Below are 7,569 nucleotides of genomic sequence, written 5' to 3' on the forward strand. Positions count from 1 at the left end.
TGATAGAATAGCACACTCAAAAAACATACCCCGCCGTGTTGTATTTGTCGTATTTCAATTTTGCATGGGAAACAACAACAGTGTTGATATGACAGTCATAAAAAAATAAGACAATATGACACAATATGACACCTTGTGTATACCCTATATATCTAGGGGTGATTACTTTGAAGGGAGACAAAATAGATATTCATGAATAAATAAACACTTTCTTAAGAAATACAATATTCGCGATACTTTTTGAACAAACCTCGTATATTGGTCAATATGTAAGATATATATCTTAGCAAAATTAACTGAAAGTATAATATTGGATATGCTATAGTTTAATGCCGAAAATATGTGAAATTAGTCTACGAGTAACTCCAACTCCCATAAACTACATATAATAATTTTCGTTATTCTTACAAACCTTATGCCGAATGTGGGGCTATTCTAGATTATACCTTGAGAAATGCCAAAAGTTAATGAAATAAGCCCAGATGTTGCTTTTGTCCCAATATTCCCTTGTATATATTGTATATTTTTTTTGACTTTCCAGCTGACTTTAAATCGTTTATGTTGGTCAACAAGTATGATATTTTAATGAAATTCAGTGGACATGATTTCTTAAAAATTATGTGGTATACCGCAAAATATGAATATGGTCTAAACCTAATATCCCTAATATAAGCAATTCCGATCCTCTGGTTGACGTTTTCTACAGCAAATCAATATATATTTAATCTTGCCCCTTCGGTTGAGTTGTGATATCAACTCATTTGAAGATTTTTTAAATACAATTTTAGCTGACGTGAACTAATATATGCCTTCCTTACTTGTTCATAGTTGATTCTTTAGCTCATCCACCCATCACTGTTGCTTTTCTTATCGCGTTGCAGTTAATTAGCAGAGATCAATGTTGTCAATAGTGACTTTCGTTGGTCGTTTGACTCCAAATATATAACTCTTTTTGGCAGTGATGAAAGTGTGTGTATTTTTAATATCTGTAAAATCATTGTTATATCAAAATTTTAAATAAATATTACATTCATATTAGGTGGTTAATATTAATTGGTTCAAAACAACCAAAAAAAATTTAAAGAAACCAAGCTAATAACTCTTAAACCAGAGAACTTAAAACAATGAGAATTTATCAAGGAGTTCACCACAGATGCACGAGAAACAAATAACATTTTTCGCTTTTATAACAGCGGTGAATCTGTACACATACGCTCTCTTAACATAACCAACCGACGAATATTGAAGAGAATATAATATGTGAGCAAAACTGGGCATATTGATATGCCATTTGAAATATATTCCCTTTTATTGAACTATTATTTATTATTTTTCAAATTATTTTATGTTAATTCATTTTTACTTTATTATGAGAAATATATCAAAATACTTCTAAATTATTACTAATAAAGTATTTTGATATATTTCTTAAAATAATTCATTAATTGTACTTGACACCATTATGGAGTCATAAAAGTACAGAATTGTGTTTTGCCGTCGGTATTTTACATTCATGCTTCAATTTTTCTTTTCAAATGCATGTGTAAACATATGTAACAGGACATACATATATAATATTATTTCGTTTACACATTTGTATGTAGATATGTACACTCATTACTTCATGTGAAATCTCCGTTGACACATTTTTTGCTTTTATGTCAAAGAGTCAATCTGTCGAAGAACTGACGCGACGACAAAGCGTCACAACATTGTGTTGTTGGTAGAAAATCCGAGATGTGCCATACACACTCTTACAAACATACATCGCATATGGGCAAGTGCAAAGTCAATGTGTGTACAAAAAATTCGAACGTACTTACTGTGGGACAAATACAGTCAATCCCGGTTAAGTGCCAAAACCAAAGATGCAGATTTTTTGCGCTTTGTAGTACATAAGCGATTGTGGTACTTAAGCGAGTGGTACCAAAAAAAATTATATCTATGTATTTAAAAAAAAATTACCGTTTTCTTTAAAAAATTAAGAACAAAAAGTGAGATGCAGCAAGACACCGGCAGATAAGAGGGATTGGAGGAGTGATACTTAACCGGGGTTTACTGTATACATAAATCAGAGGAATATTGAATATTTTCTTTAAAAAGTTTCTTGAATTGTAAATCGACAAATGGCATTTGTATTTCTTGTTTTCTCATTCATTTCATTTCATTTGTCTCTTTATATTGGTAGATACGTATTTTGTCAGAGAACGTTGTTAAAAATTCTCATTTCTGTTAAATAACAGCAAAACTAAACAGAAAGTGGTGAACTCCTTGATCTCAAATTTTCAGTCAACCAATCGAGCATCATACAAAATTCAATTTGCACCTTCTCATTGTTTTAAGTTCTCTGCTTAAACAGCGTCGGTTACAACTTTTTGTATAAGGACTGCGAGTGAGATAATTATCGAGGCCTACCATTTATATTGTATAACACAGTTCATGTCGTCTTATTGATCTTCACATCGCCCTTATAGTATAAAATTTAATCCTTGCCAACCGGACGTAGTGGTACGATCTATAAATCATGATTGATCATGAGATTTCACGACAAAGTTATTTTAATGGATTTAATAAAATAATTATTGATTGAAAATTTGTCTTTAAGTTTAAATTTAAAGTAAACTGCAGAAAAATGTGCAAAAATTCGTTTTTGTATAAAGATTTGAAAAGTATCCTTATATTAAATATTTTTGTTCAGTTGTTTTAGGTTTGTTTGTATAACACATTATCAAAAGGTATACATTTCTCCCGTCAGTGCCCTTTTACAAATTAATCATCCCCAGCTAACTTTTTTTATTCAAATGAATAAAACTACGAGTGTTTCCCAATTTAGCCTAGAGAATTATGCACTTAGCATGAGAATTATGTTTTTTCCTTCTTAACTTTCCATAAATGCAGGAAAAGTATATTTGAGACATATGGAAAAACTTATCGACCTCTGAGGGGTTGTTGTTGTTACGTAGTCGCGACTGTCGAGGGAACGGATCGTTTTTTGGTTTTAAGCGTATTATTAAAAGTAAAAAGTAAATTTAAAAAAAAATCAAGATGTCAGATGAAAATCTGAGAAATACCAAATCTGTTGCGAAACTACCAAATTTTCTTATCATCAAAACATTAGGTTTTATTTCACTTCATATTTAGAAAAATATGTACATAAATAAAAACCTCAGAGGTCATTTTAGCTACATCCACACCTTTCCTTTTCCACAAGCCAATCGAATATTTTTAACCACTTCCTTCGGAATTTTCGCTTTGAAGGTGAGGCGAGCATTAACCCTTATAAAAGATTGTCAAGTTGTCAAAATTCTATGTTATGAAGAATTAAACAGGGGGTTCCGCAGGGCAGTGTCCTTTCCCCTCTAGTGTTTAACTTCTGTATTGCGAGACTCCCCCAACAGCCAGAAGGAACTCCCATCACCTCATATGCAGATGATTGTACGATATTGACGTCAGGCAATGGAATCGATGGCATGTGATCGAAAGTAAACAGCTATCTCATCGCTTTCTTACTTCTTCTCTACAAGGAGCCTGACACTCTAATCAATTAAATCCATAGCGACCATATTAACGAGCTGGACGAAGCAGTACAAACTTAATCTTGATATCACAGTCGATGGCGTTAAAATTGTGACTGTCAACAACCTTAAGATTTTATAACCTTCTATACGACCGAGATTAATGCCAAAGTACAGATCCGCAACAAAGTCCTCAAGGCGCTAGTCAGCAGCTCCTGGGGGAAGAACAAAAAAACGTTATTGGCAACGTGCAAGGCAATCGGCCGGTAGGTCATCAACTACGTTGCTCTGATATGGTCGTCTGGATGTAGGGAAATGCAGACGAGAAGCTTCTTCGTATGAGAATACAAGGTGGGTTCCAAAGTAAACAGGACTTTAAAAAAAAAGACAGAAAAAATGGTTTTATCGGCAAAATCAATTAACTTTATTCAAAATAGTCTCCTTCTGCTTTAATACAGCTTTTTGCACGGTCCAAAAGTATGTCGAACCAGTGTTTTGGCTCGTTGCCCGGTAAGGCCGCCAGTATGCCGGTGCAAGCCTTTTGAATGGCCTATACGTCTGCATAACGCTTTCCTTTCATCGGTAACGTGCCATATCAGGTGAATACGGGGAGTGATTGATTGTTAAAATGTGATTTTTGGTCAAATAATCGGCCACAAGAGTCGATCGATGAGACGGCGCATTATCGTGCAATAAACGCCAACTCCCATCTTCGCGATATTCGGGCCGAATACGTCGAATACGGCGCACCAAACGCTTCAAAATCCAAAGCAGAATACCGCATTAACGTTTTGGCCGGGTGAAACAAATTATTTGTGGACAATACCCTTGGAATCATAAAACAAATCAGCATTGTCTTCACTTTTGACTTCTCTAGGCGCGATTTCTTGAGTTTCGGCTCATTTCTCATTTATGTCCTCACGATCACTTTGAAAACGTTGAAACCACTCGTGCACTATGCTACGGGATAGGCAATCATCGCCATAAACTTGTTTCATCAATTAAAACGTTTCGGTAAAAGTTTTACCAATTTAAAAAACAAAATTTAATGTTTGTTCGAAGCTCGTTTTCGCGCCGATGGCAAAGACATACTGACACTTAAAACGCAATAACTTCACTTCCAATAGAAGAAATGTCATGAAATTTTTACTGGAAGTCGATAAAGGATAGCAGATTCTAACACACTAGATGGCGCCACTAGAGTTTACTTTGTTACTTTTTTACTGTTTACTTTTTAACGCACCTTCTACTGCACTCCGTACCATTACAGGATGCTTCTTGTTATCTCTTGCCGAACACCTACATACACGTTTATTATATTTCAAAGAGTATATCTGAATTAAGGTAACGAATTTTGGTATTCTTTATTTTTTACAGATGAGTCCAAATTTAATTCATTTGGGTCTGATGACGGCTAACAGATACATACAAAGTATTCATTTTTATTCAAGATGGTTAAAATGTCAATTTCTGCAAACTGTATAAACTTTTTTTTTTGGTTTTCCGAAATTGAGTTAATTTGAATTTTTTAATTTTTTGAAGAAAACTTAATTTTTAAAAATCTTTTTCAATTACATTATGAAAACTAATCTCACCTTTTTCTCACTTTTTGATACAACTCAAAATTTTTGAGAGTTTAGGAGATAAGTCATTTCAAAATCAAACCATTGTCCTGCACAATTTTTTTGGTTCAATGTAAATAAGTAATATTGCCTACAAAAACCATATCAACCAAACTACCAAAGGCGATGAAACTATCAATTTTGGTCCGATCGAACCAAAACGGCAACGCTGATTCAAACATGACTAAAAGAGAAAGTAACAAACGTATCTTCGGGTAGAACCAAACAGCAATAATACAGAACAATTGTGGACTAGCCATTCCTTATTTGTTTTTTGTTTAATTTGCTCAATTATACCCGGTACATTCTGATACGCACGCTTAACATTTCCTGCATCATTTCGTCTAATTATGGTTCTTATCTTCAAAATAAACTCTCTTAAAAGTGAAAGGAAAAATAACAACAATTAAATTTTTTGTTAATGAAAATCTTTTACCATTAACATATTAGGATTTTTCCGCGAACCTGAAAAATGTTTTGATTTAATTTTTTGAGTAGATAGAGGTGGTTTTTATAAGAGGGAGTTTCAAAGCTGGAAATTGGATTATTGGCAGACTTTTGTGGTTCTTTTGCAGAATAATTATTAAAGTATTTGAAATGTTTTTCCAGTCTTTGGAAAATTGGCGTTAGATATATTGACGGTTTTCAACTGATATGTTATTGATTGTAACAATAAAAATTGTAAAGGTTTGGTTTGTGATGTTTTTCATAATAAACGAGCTAAGTTTTGAACCCAATAATTAGTTTGTTTCTTAACTGCTAGTAGCTGCTAGCTATCAGGAAGAACAACGCTGAGCGAATTGAAAAGTTACTCTCATAAAGAGCTATATAACGAAAAAGTAAAGAAACGGAAATACAATATAATTAACAGCTTATTTCCTAATATTATAAATATTCTAGCATAGTATATTACATTAAATATTGCGTAACAAAAATATACATATAAAATATAAATTATACCAAGTAAGAGCAAAAATAAAACACTTAATAGATAGCTAAAATTTAGTATATTGATAAGTTATTTATCCAGGAGAGATTTTTTATTACATGTTAGAATCTTCAAATTATTAGGAAGCATGTTAAAGTACTTAATTGCTATATAATACGAATTTTTAATGCTAATTGACTTTTTAATTTTTGGTAATGTTAGAGTATTAGCTCTAGTTTGTACTTGTTTAGTAAGATATTTTGATTTACACTTTTCATAGTATTGTATTAGAGCCTTAACAGTAAAAGTTTTCTTGATGTCAAGTGGCAAGTTAGTTTCATAATTGTTTTCAAAGAACTTTAATAAACGGTTTTGCATATTTGTTATAGGTTGCAGAGCATTTTTGTAGGCTCCACCCCAGGCAATTATTCCGTAATTGATTACACTTTCGAAAAATCCATAGTATATAGTTTTAAGATTGGTATGTCAACCCATTGGTGAGGAAAGCAAAGTCAGATATTTTTGGCCAGCTCGTTCGCATGAAAATTCCATTTCATATGTGTATCAAAGTACAGACCCAGATATTTGCTGTAATCTACTCTTGTGAGTTCTATGTTCTTTATATTTAGTATATAATTGACAGGTATACTATTACAATAACTGCCAAAAGTAATGTATGTTGACTAGTCTATGTTAAGAGATAATTGATTACTTCATAGCAATTTATTTAGTATCTCCAACCATCTATTCAGGCGTGTTTTAACTTCATTCCAATTTTTACCAGAGCAAAGCACTGCAGTATCATCAGCATAGGCTACGAGAGCCATTTCCGGTAGAGTATTGAAGATGTCATTTATATTCATGACAAACAGCAGAGGACCCAATATTGTGCCTTGGGGCACACCAACTTTTACATTAGTTTTTGTACTAATAAAATTTTTGATTTTTACACATTGTTCCCTTTCGTAAAGGTAGTTTTTAAGTAATTGGTGAGGTATTCCTCTAATCCCAAGCCTCCAGACTTTATCTAATAGTATTTCGTGATTTACAGTATCGAACGCTTTTGCTAGGTCTAGAAAGACTAGGACAGATGGTCAAAATGTCGTTTTTGATAACCACATTATATCAACACATGAAAATTAATCAATAGAATTTTTATTTCCACAATTCGAAACTATTAAAATATTCAAAGCTTCTTCGTCAAATCTCGCTTGTTTACTCATATGTTTTAACAGCTGTTTCTTTATATGGCAGTAGCTATTTTTTTGCTAGTAGAAATTTCACTAACAGAAACTAGCAGCCCTCTCAGCTTTTATCGCTCTCTACTTGTGCTCTCTTCTGCTAGTTTTTTGTGTTAAGAAACGCTATTTCAGCAGAACCTTTGCTAGCTAGTGATAATTAGCAGTTAAGAAACACACTTAATGATCAAACCTTATAAATATGCCAACATGTATGTATAAGTGTTCAAATTAAAATTGTTTAACACAACTCGTGACAACCTGCC

The 7,569-nt window shown here is 32.8% G+C and overlaps 1 long non-coding RNA gene across 1 annotated transcript in view; it reads left to right on the forward strand.

Annotated features, from left to right (window-relative positions):
- Positions 1-5,877, forward strand: part of LOC138857998 (uncharacterized) — a 42,575-nt gene extending 36,698 nt beyond the window's left edge. The window contains exon 3 of the long non-coding RNA XR_011397254.1: positions 4,893-5,877. This is a non-coding gene — a long non-coding RNA (uncharacterized lncRNA). The remainder of the gene's footprint in view (positions 1-4,892) is intronic.
- The last annotated feature ends 1,692 nt before the right edge of the window (positions 5,878-7,569 follow it).

This window comes from Bactrocera oleae, chromosome X, assembly GCF_042242935.1.
Source record: "Bactrocera oleae isolate idBacOlea1 chromosome X, idBacOlea1, whole genome shotgun sequence".
Lineage (NCBI taxonomy): Eukaryota > Metazoa > Arthropoda > Insecta > Diptera > Tephritidae > Bactrocera > Bactrocera oleae.